This window comes from Pinus tabuliformis, chromosome 3_1, assembly GCF_031772625.1.
Source record: "Pinus tabuliformis cultivar Carrire ecotype Pingquan chromosome 3_1, CPIR1, whole genome shotgun sequence".
Lineage (NCBI taxonomy): Eukaryota > Viridiplantae > Streptophyta > Pinopsida > Pinales > Pinaceae > Pinus > Pinus tabuliformis.
In genome coordinates this window covers 590,388,328-590,400,255 of record NC_142301.1, presented here as the reverse complement: position 1 = coordinate 590,400,255, position 11,928 = coordinate 590,388,328, and the positions used below count along the sequence as shown (strand labels likewise).

General features: G+C 31.3%; 1 pseudogene; it reads left to right on the top strand.

Moving 5' to 3' along the window:
• The first annotated feature begins 982 nt into the window (after positions 1-982).
• Positions 983-2,271, top strand: LOC149188380 (UDP-glycosyltransferase CGT-like; annotated as a pseudogene).
• The last annotated feature ends 9,657 nt before the right edge of the window (positions 2,272-11,928 follow it).

The window sequence follows — 11,928 nt, the reverse complement described above, 5'->3', positions numbered from 1 at the left end:
CCTTGTAGAGGCAATGTTTGAATCATATTTTTGATGGTGGAAATAGATTCAGCACCATTAACAACACCTAAAATTATGAATTTTAACAATTTTTACTTAAATTTACAAAAATAATTACTGAATTTTTTCAAAATATCACTAAAATTTCTACAACTTTTAGATAAAAACATAATTGTTAGATTACCATCTTTTTCTTTACATTGCTGGTAGATTGAATACCTTTTTTCAGGGTCAAATCACACTTTATTACTCCACACTTTTCAAGGGGTCAAATCACACTTTATTACTCCACACTTCATAGTCACTTTTGTCAATTGGGGCTCTTTTTTTTTGGGTCAAAATTGTACTTTATTAATCCACACTTTTCCGTAATAAGTGTATCTTATTCAAGGCGTAGGAGTTTCTTGGAAAGTTATGGAAATTTTGTTTATATTTAGAGAAAATATGGCAAAGATTTTTGTAAATCCAAGTTATAGTTGTTAAACTTCAAAATTTTAGGTGTACGAGATGTTTTTGATGGTGCTGAATCCATTTCCACCATCAAAAACACGATTCAAACACTGCCTCTACAAGATTTTTTGAAATTTTTTTACCGAAATTCGGCCACTTTTAGCCGTCCGGGCAATTCTTCCACCTCGTTAGACGACTCCCTTATTCAATAGAAAATTTTCAATAATAAGGGGGCTCCCTTATTCAAGGGAAACTTTTCAATAATAAAGGGGCCTATGGAGATAAATATAATAATAAAGGGGCTCCCTTATTCAATAGAAACTTTTCAATAATAAGGGGGCCTATGGAGATAAATATAAAGAAGAATGGAAACTTTTCAATAATAAGGGGGGCTCCCTTATTCAATAGAAACTTTTCAATAATAAGGGGGCCTACGGAGAGAAATATAAGGAAGAATGGTGATCGCCCATTACGTTGTGGTTTCCCGAGAAAGCAAAAGATTGGGTTGAGTGAGTAAGATAATTAGATTGCCATGATTGCTGAAAAACTGTTGCTTCAAGAACACAATATTGAGGATGATAAGAGCAATAAGGGTCACGTGGCCATGTTTCCCTCAGCCGGAATGGGCCATTTCATGCCCTTTCTTCAGCTGGCAAGAATTTTCGCAGCCAACTTCGGGGTCTCCGTCACATTCACCACCAAAGGCAACATTTCTCCAGGCGAAACGGCACACGTCCAGGGCATCGCCTCTTCTGGTCTCGACATTCGCGTGGTTCAGCTGGAGATTGAATCTTCGTCATCCAAGAAGGAGGAAGATCCGTTTTTTGCGCAGTGGGAAGCCATCGAGCGGTGTTACGACTTCAGCGACGAGAAACTCATATTGGATATCGCCACCTTCCCTCCGTTGTCCACCACACAGATCCCACAAGCCCTCAAGAGCAAAAGCCACCCCTACTATAGAGTCTTCATTTCCAGCGCCACCAATCTCCCCAAGGCCTCCGGTATTCTCGTCAATACGTTCTACGAGCTCGAAGCTCCGTTTCTGGACGCCCTCGGGAGCGGAGAGGTGATGGAGAGATTACCTCCGGTGTATCCTATTGGACCACTCTTTCTGCCATCGATCGTGTCCAATACCAATACAATATTAAAGCTGACGTCGAGCCCCCACCATGACGACGACGACGATACGGGAAAGCTGTGCCTACAATGGCTGGACTTGCAACCCAGCGGATCCGTGGTGTACGTGAGCTTCGGCAGCAGATAGGCCATGTCAGTCTCTCAGATAAGGGAACTCGCCACGGGGTTAGAGGGTAGTGGGCAACGGTTTTTGTGGGTGCTGAGGACTTCTGTGGTCGGCGAGGGATTCTTTGCGTCCACGGTTCTTCCGTCGGGGTTCGAGTCCCGCGTCGGAAACAGAGGAATGGTGGTATCTTCGTGGGTTCCGCAGGTGGCTATTCTGTCACATGGTGCAGTTGGAGCGTTTGTGAGCCACTGCGGTTGGAACTCGGTGGTGGAGAGCGTGTGTTGCGGAGTTCCCATCATTGCTTGGCCTCGGTTCGGAGATCAGATGATGACCGCGAGGCTTGTGGTGGAGATAGCCAAGGTGGGAGTGGAGGTTAACAAGGCGGAAGATGAGATTGTGAGTGCAAAGGAAGTGAAGCGGTGAAGCATGTCATGGAATTAGAGGGCGGCCTCCAACTTAGGAAGCCGGTTGTTCATTTAGGGGAGCTTGGTAGAAGAGGAGTTGAAGAGGGAGGTTCTTCTCACAAAAGCCTTCAGCAACTGCTCCACACTTTGCACTACTTTTCCAATCCAACATAAATTTATATTACGTCGGGTCAGGTATGAACATGTAGTAGATTTATTAAGAGTCAGTGGTAAGTAGCATAAACATGTAGTAGATTTATTAACAGTCACTGGTAAGTAGCATAAAGATTAAAATGGTTGTCAAATTATGGGTGTGCTCTTCGACTCGGCTTTTGTCGCGTTCTCTTTTAAATGTTCGACATCTACATAAATGGCATTGGTTGTAATGTTTCAGAAGACAACGTTAACGTAGTTACATAATATTGTTCTCCTTTAAATGTTCGAGATCTACATAAATGGCATTGGTTGTAATGTTTCACAAGACAACGTTAACGTAGTTACATAATATTATTCTCCTTTAAATGTTCGAGATCTACATAAATGGCAATGGTTGTAATGTTTCAGAAGACAACGTTAACGTAGTTAACATAATATTATCAGTGTATTAACACATCGGACCATTATGAAATGCCTGTTGTAAGAATTAAAAATGAAATTGCATGTATGGTAGTAAAATCAGTAGAACTATGCCTTGGTTTATACAATTAATGCTCCAAACAAACACAATCCCTAATGCTTCCATGATGCCGACTTCCACTATCATGAAACTCCTATATTATTCAAACCATTTTACAAATTTCAAAGCTCATTTTAGTTAGATGGTGACTTTATATGCATCTTGTATAATTTCCAATATCTTTTATCTTTCATATTTCACTTGTATAATTAGTGCACTAGCATGTTTATAAGTGTAACTAAGGTAATCACATAAAAATTAATAATAATTAAAATATAAGTTTATTATTATTACTGTTGTGAATTATAAAAAGAATTAAGTTAAACATATTTTTAAGAAAACATGGAACAATAATTTTAACAATAGAGAATTATTTTTATTTTACAATAGAGATTTTTAATTGTAAATAGATTGTGTTACAATACTATGAATCATTACCATGTGGATCAATACACAATATCCAAAAAACCATCTCATTTCTTATTGCACTTTTATTTAATTAATCAGCTAAAAAACTAAATAGTTGTAATGTTTCAAAAGACAAGGTTTGACATTGAGTACCAAAGTATATGTATGGGATATCTATTATCATTTTCATTATAGAAGAGGTTAGGCTATTTCAAATGAGCACAATATAATGGCCAATGTTTTTTTATTGATTTTTGTAAAACATTTGAAAATATTTTTTTCATATTAGTTTGTTGGCATGTTTAAAGTACTAGGTTTGATGGTATTAGCTGTGATCATATATGCTTTTGATACCAGACAAAGTTACCTATCAAACGAGAACTGTTACCTCAAAACGAGAACTCTAACAAAAAAAAACATGACAAAACACCCTCAAAATGAAAAATGTTCTCGTTAAGTAAATATGACAACTCTGACAAACCTTAAAATTCCAAGGATTTGCAGGCATGGCATTAAAGATAAAATATCACCTCTATGAAAGCCTTGAAATTCCAACAATTTTCAGCCATGGTATTAATATTCTTTTTAAAAATTATTACCATTTAATTTATATTAATTTATTTTTATTTTTGTTTATCATATTAATAACAATTTATTAAATATAATGTCTTTTCTATATAATGTTTCCTAGATAAGAAACACTTTGGTTATGATGAAAGAACAACTTTACAAAACAAATGAACTTATATTTGATTTTGGAATTTTTTATACTCTCTGCATTAAAACATTTTTTTTTTTTTGGAAATTTGTATAAATATTTTATTTTTAAATAATTTTGATATTTACAAATTATTTTAAAAAAAATATATTTCATTATTCATATATATATAATTTTTATATAATAATAATAATAATAATTATTGTTTTATCAACAAAAATTATTTTCTTAGACTTATTACTTTTACATACTTTTTATTTTGACATATATATCCAACCAAAGATATGGAGAATATAAAAACATTCAAAAATGATAAACTATAAAAAAGGAAAAAATAAAAAAAAAACGATTAGCATATATATATAACCATAAAAGAAACATAAAAAAGAAAATATAATATAAAAATATATAAAAGATAAAAACACAATTAACTTATTAAAAAAAATAAAAATTTAAATAAAATAATTTAAGAAAACAATTCACAAATTTGAAAAAAGAAAAGAAACATTAAAAATAAGCATATAATATTGATGAGATAAAAAGAAACAAACAAAAAAACTTTAAAACATCATAGAGGAAAAAACCTAATAAAAACAATTAAAAAAATAAAAATACACTTTTTTAATAATAATAATAATAATAATAATAATAATAATAATAATAATAATAATAATAATAAACTTTAAAAAATAAACATAAAGAAATTAAAAACATTAAAAAAACAAATAATAATAATAACAATAATAATAATAAAACAATTTAAAAAAATCTAAAAAAACATTTTAAAGAAAAAAATATATTTTAAGGAAATTAAATTTATATAAAAAAAAATCAAAACGTCGGGCAGCTAACATAGTTAAATAAAGTTTGTTTATTTGTTTGTTTGTTATTTTTTATGAATTTTATATTTAAAAATGAAGAGATTTTAATTTTTTTTTTTCCAACAAATTTATTTAGATAAAGTTTAAAGTAAAAAAAAAATTGTTAAAAAAATGGAACAAACAATTTTAAAATATAAATATATCTTTAAAAAAAATTAGTAATCTTAAAAGTTTAAAGAAAGATAATATATGGTTAAAGATAAAAATAAAAAAATAAAAACTAAAAACATTAATAATTTCTTTTTCAAATTAAACAAGTAAAATATTATATATATATATATATATATATATATATAATTAATTAAAAAAAACACATTTAAGAAAATAAAAAAGAATTAAAAATTATTTTTAAAAGATTAAAAACAAAAAAATCTAAAAACATTTAAAAAAAATGAAAATGAAAATTTAAAGAAATTAAGAAACATAAAAAAAGAACAATTTAAAAAAAAATATTTTGATGACTTTTTTACTTTGAGTTTTAGTTTTCTTTTTTCTTTAATGAATTAATAGTGAGTTAACAATAAGTTGGTGCACTAATGCATTAACTAGTGCTACTCCAATTAACTAAAGATTCCCTTTATTAGAAACTCATGCATGTCGATTTGGAGAAAGACCCAGTTCACACTAGAGTGCAGTGATAGTGTACAATTTCTTGTAGACTTTTATGAGTTGTACAGATAGTGCATGCAATCAGAAACTAATCCTTGAAGGGATTGCATAGTTTTAGATGCACTGATTTCCCTTTAAGATGGTCTAATCAGCCATAGGAATTGCGCAAGGAAATAGGGGCTTGGAGAGCAACATAAGAGGCTAAGGTTTAGCTTGAGCTTGTTTGTGAGCTGAGGATTGATTATACTAAACGCTAGGATTGTTCTTGTGAGAACAAGCATTATATTATCATCTTGGATTTTTGATTAATATAATATAGATAGTAAGGGTTTTGAGTTGTGTTATATGTCATTGATTTATCTTCCTCTTGTCAATTATTGTTTTGCTCGATGTTTATGTGCTTCCTCTGTAAAGAGGAAGTAGATTCTTGTCTCTTGTTTTAGTAGATTACATGGACTTGTGAATCTACGGGATTTTCTACAGTAACTAGACCATATACAATTATATTCAGCTATGGTTAACCGAAGTCAACCAAGGTTGGTCATAGTCATGGTTTAATTTTTTTTAATAATAATAATATTGATATTAATAAAGTTTACTATTAATAATATTAATAATAATCATCTACTATTAATAATATTAATGGTAATCATCTACTATTTCTCTCCATGTGCATTAGTCCTCAATTACCACAACCACATTAGTCATTTTCATTGATATACACTTATGTGTGTCATTTTCCCTCTTTTATACACCAATGGGCAATTGACAACTTTTATACACCAATGGACAATTGACAATGATGTCTATTATTGTATATCAACCACATTTACTAATGTGACTGTGCCAGTAGTAATATTCTATAAACACCATGGAATTAGGTGACATCAATAATAAAATATTGTGATGCTCCAAATAATATTTTAGCTCAAGGCGTGGTCTATATTGAAATTGTGCATGAGGAAAAATTTCAAATTATGAATGACCAAGATTTGATAATGTGGGAATATTCTTCATCTAATGCATGATCTAACTAATATTATAGAAGGTATGTGAATGGTTTTTCAAATTTTTTGGTCAGCTTCTATTTTTAATTTATTAAAAAATAATTAATAAAATGTGATTGTTATTATCTTGTCACCTATTAAAAATGATGAGAGACATTAAAGTGATTTGAATCTTTAGTTCATTAAAAAATAATTAATAAAATGTGTTTACTTTTCCACTTGTTAAAACTGATGGGAGGCATTAAGTTAATTTGAATTGAGTAGTTTTTTTTTTTTGTTCGTTTCACGGCCCATATAAATGAACGCTACAATAAGTCTCTGGGGTTGACCAACTGATTCCCAAATAAATATTTGTATGTAATGAACTACCAACGAGTGGTCCAACTGCCATGACACCCAAATTTATCTATTTATTTATCTATGCAGATAATAAACCAAGTGCCATGGCACCCAAATGTATCTATTTATTTATCTATGCAGATAATAAACCAATTTTTGATTCCTCTGTCACCAAGAATTTTGAAGTGTGGTACTTTGAAATTTCACTCTCGAATTTATTTTATTCCAATCACTAATATTACTAGAAATTGCACCACATGTTGCAAAGGAAACATCGTAAGGCAATGAAATAAGAAAGAGTAGCATAAAAGAAAGAAATGTGATATGTTTTTCCATTTAATTGAACATTTAAATTATAAATATGAATTATTTTATTTAAAAAGAAATTTGAGGTTTGGAGAATTATTTGGATGAAGAAATTTGTTTTTTATAAGTTAAGGTCAATATAAATAATATATAGAGTAAACTCACTTAAGGACCCAAATGGCTGGCTATATTTTAGAGGTAAAACATGTCAATTTAGCAGACTTGAACTCGGGATCACAATGATGTCACCTGACCAAGTAAGCTAGATTTTAAGTCATGTGATCAATCCGTGAATATCATTATAAGTTGCAACCTACCATTTTGTTATTTGATGTGCAACATTTTTATTAACCAAAGCAATGTTTGACAACAGTTCATTATCTTTACAGTTAAAAGTAATATGGAAAAGCCTAAGAGAGTCATGCTTCTATGTTGTGGAATAACGAATATATTATTTAAATAATGGACTCTCCAACTTCAACTAATGTTGAATACAAATCTTGATCTTCCAGTGAGGAAATGACAATAGTTCATTATCTTTACAGTTAAAAGTAATATGGAAAATCCTGAGAGATTTGTGCTTCTATGTTGTGGAATAATGAATATGTTATTTAAAAAACGGACTCTCCAACTTCAACTAATGTTGAATACAAATATTGATCTTCCAGCGAGGAAATGACAGTTTGATGTTTTTTTTTTAAGAAACAAAAGATGGTTCTATTGTTTAGAAAAAACCTTTTATGAAAATAATCAAATTTTATTTTACATCAAGCATGAAATTGGCTTGTCATAGCTTTGTCTAGAGGTCCTTGTCTCTTTTCGACATGTTTACGGGGCCAGTTTATGTATAACAATGATTTTTTCTAGATTTTTTGTCATTTTTTTGCCATTTGTTTGAGCGTGTTTATCCTTTTCCAAGTGAGTAGTAGTAGCCTATAGGATGGTAAAATCATCCATCTAATGCTATCCACTAATTCTATTGCACAAATGGGCATAAAAAAATTAGGCTTTACTTAGTGAGTTATTGTTACATACAGAACTATTTTGAAATCTTTTTCACCTTTGGAGCTAACTTTATAGGCTACTTAAATCTTGTTGTAGTTTAATTACTCAATCAAACCCACTCACATATTAACAAAAAAAATCTACTCATTTGCCCTTTAAATCGGTAGAAAATAGAAGCCTTGAATTTTGTCATGTTCCATTGAAGCTTTCCTCTTGATAGAACCTACAAGAGGAATCTAAGTAATTTTGATGTTGCATGCTGGATTAACTAAGAGTTAGGAATTTTCAAATAGTCTCCATTACATCACACAGATTTGTATTCAATTTTTTCAAATGGTTTCCATTACATCATTATTTTGAATAGTGTTATATCATAACACATAATGAAAATTGTGTATGGAACAAATAATTGATGGTGAGACTAATAGAGTTTTCCCACATAGGTTCCATTATTGATGTGGTCTCAAGTGATTTTAATGGAATAGTTTCCCCTCATATGCTTGACTGCCTCCTCTACAAGCATGGGTACAGTTGCAGAGTAGAAACGACTATAAGAGTAGAGATTGAGCTAATAGATGAATTAGCCCCCAATTTCATTGTATTGTTGGTTACTCAAACTCATACCACCAACTTGAGTCTTACCAATCGCATTGCTAACATAATCCAGTGTGCTTGAATCTCAGATCACTTGATTTAACCATTGGATTTCTGATAATTGTGGTGGAAATTTACATTGTGGCTGTGAAGAACACTTCATTTGGTTTCATGACCAATGATCCATAAATATCAGGTATTTCTATTAACCATTTTTTCTTTGTTCTCTGAGGTTTGGAACAACCTTTCAAGGTATTACATGGAGGGGTATTTGCATTGATTTCAAAGAGTCTAGCGAGCATGGGGGTGCACACTGCTTCTGGGTTCTAGAGAATTGAAGGTCTAGAACTCAATATCAACCATTTGAGAGTTGCAACTTTGGGAGAGCATGTTTATGTAGAGGCTAGGCCTATTATTGTAGGCAAGAGAATCCAGGTTCGTTTTTTCCCTTTCATTGTCTATACTTGTGATAAAACTATAGCAATGACTAGTTCCTATCTCCTAAATCTTGGATCCCTTGATTTAGCCATTGGATTTGTGATAATTGTGGTGGAAATTTGCATTGTCGCCATGAAGAACACTTCATTTGATTTCATGATCAATGATCCAAACATATTAGGTATTTCTATTAAGCATTTTTTCTTTGTTCTCTATGGTTTGGAACAACCTTTCAAGGTATTACATTGAGGGGAATTTGCGTTGATTTCAGAGAGTCTAGAGAGCATGGGAGCATATATTGCTTCTCGGTTCTAGATAATTGCACCAGATGTTGCAAAGGAAATTCCGTAAGTGAATGGCATATGGAAGAAGATCATAGATGAAGACATATGTGATATGTTACAGTTTGAGTGAAATAATAATTTTAATGTTGTGTTTATTGGGTGACATTTTATAATTGGAACCTCTATCTTTACTTTATTACGTGAAAAATCAAATAATATTTATACGATGGAGAACATGCATGTGTTTATATTTCTAACCGACATGAATTTCTCACATGGTGTCACATTCATGAATATGGATTATACAATTGAGAATACATTTGATTTTAATTAATACAATTTTTTGTTCTGTAATGACATAAAACCAAAAAAGGTAAAGATAGGAGCAAGACCTCCCAAACTAACTAATACATTAGATATCATTGATTCCAATCTACATTTTGAAGTGTCATTTCCTTTCTTGGTTGCCTTTTTAGGTTCCCAAGGCCTTTATATGTGGGTAAGTTAACTGACCAAATTCTTATGTTTTCCAATTCAAACAATTATCTCTTATAGGCCCTTTTACTCGATAGGATTTTTTAAGGTAATAACCAAGAGGATTTTTTTTGACCTAGAATCTATTGCCATTTTGTACACTTTCGACTTGCATATCTACAATTTTTTTTCCAATTTTGTATACTGTATAATATATTTGTTAATATAATTACCACTTTGTTTTACCAATATATATCTATGGATGAACGAAAGTATCTAAAAGAATGATTTTTCTAATGGGATGGACATTATTTTTTGTTTTTTGAGTTGTGTGGGTCTTAAGATGACTACACGCTTAACCTTTGGCTTGAGAAACAAAAATCCATGGGCATCTAAGTTGCAAAATCACCCAGGGATCGCACCCGACCTAGGCCACACCAACCCTTAACATAGCTGGATTTTTTCCTTCAAAGTTTTGAAATGTCGACCTTAACCTCATGGAGTGCCTTAACAATACCCCGAACACTTTCTATTCTACACCCCATAGGCTTCATTTCATGGACCTTTAACTTCAATCAAATTTATGTAATTTTTCCCTTGGTAAAAAAAGTGTGAATTTAAGAAGGTTACTTGTCTATATCTATCAGGAGAACTAGAGTGAATCGAAGAACATTGCTTGTCAAAGGATTGAGCTCAAGCGATAGAGGCACAGATTGTGTTTCTATCGGTGTCAGGTTCAAATATCCAGAGTCATGTTGTAGTTGGTGAAAATTGTGAAAAACGTCATATAAATGAGTTGTAATGGGTAGTCCCATAACCGTTTCATTGAAAAAAATTGAAGAAGATTTATTATGTGAATTTCTTGGTTTCCTCCTACAATCACTAAGAAAAGTCCTCTCCATCCCAGGGACTCCCATGATTACATTATCAAAAAATGCAATTGCACCTTCACAATGATTGAGGTGGTGCTAGATGCTCCTTATCCCTCCTACTTCTGCATCTATATTTAATTATGTGCAGTTGTTTCTCTTTTAGCTATAACTTGTACTTTATTACATGTTGGCATTTTTAATATTTAAGGGGTAACATTGGAACTTCCCCAATATGTTGTCATTGGTTGTACATTTAAATTCCACTGACCGTTGTACATGACCTACCATTTTTGTCATTAATGGACATTATTAATAAAATTAGTTTATTTTATTGTATCTTTATCTCAAGAAAACTAATGTGGATTTAAGAAGCTTTTTCATTTGTATGGTTATTAATGAAATCAATAATTACTTTACTTTGTTATATCTTATCTTGAAAAAACTAAAGCTTTTCCAGTTATATCTCTCGAAAGAAAGCTCATGCAACAAATGATGATGCCTTTTACACTACATACAATAATCAATGTTGTCTAATCCACCAAAACCAAATAGTTCTAATGACTATAAGACCACTAACTTAGAAGCTAGAATAGATACTCAAGCTTTCCCGTTGTTTAGAGATTTGTTAACAATTTTGGTTAGTCATTCGTTGGTACAACATTTGAAAAGTGTGGACTGGTTTTCCTAATCTATCTTTATAAACCATAAATATTGCAACAAACATTATATTAGAAATAATTTCATATCCTATAGATATGTGATTGTTAATAAATTCCATGGGGTCAAAATTTTCCCTCTTACGCTTTATTCCTTAAAAAGAAATCTTCATTGGCAAGAAATAAGGATGTATCTTAAAAAATTATATTCACACCCATTTCAAAGGACATTGAAAGAATTGATGACCCAAATTTTTATCCGTCTTGGTTGTTGTATGAGATAATTACATAAGCTGATAAAATAACCTTTGCATAAACATACATAAATTTATTCATTTGAAATGAATAGGTTACCCTTGCATCCACTTTAAAGAATCAAAAGGTTATTGCAAGTTTCATTGTTTTGCATATATACATTACGGGAAAAGAAAATTCATATAATCCAATGGTATCAACTTGAAACAATAGTAGTATCGATAAAAACGATGTCATAAAAATAATATTGCAATTTTATAAGGGAAAACACTCGAGTAATCAAAGTGAATAATTTCTCATTCCAAGACA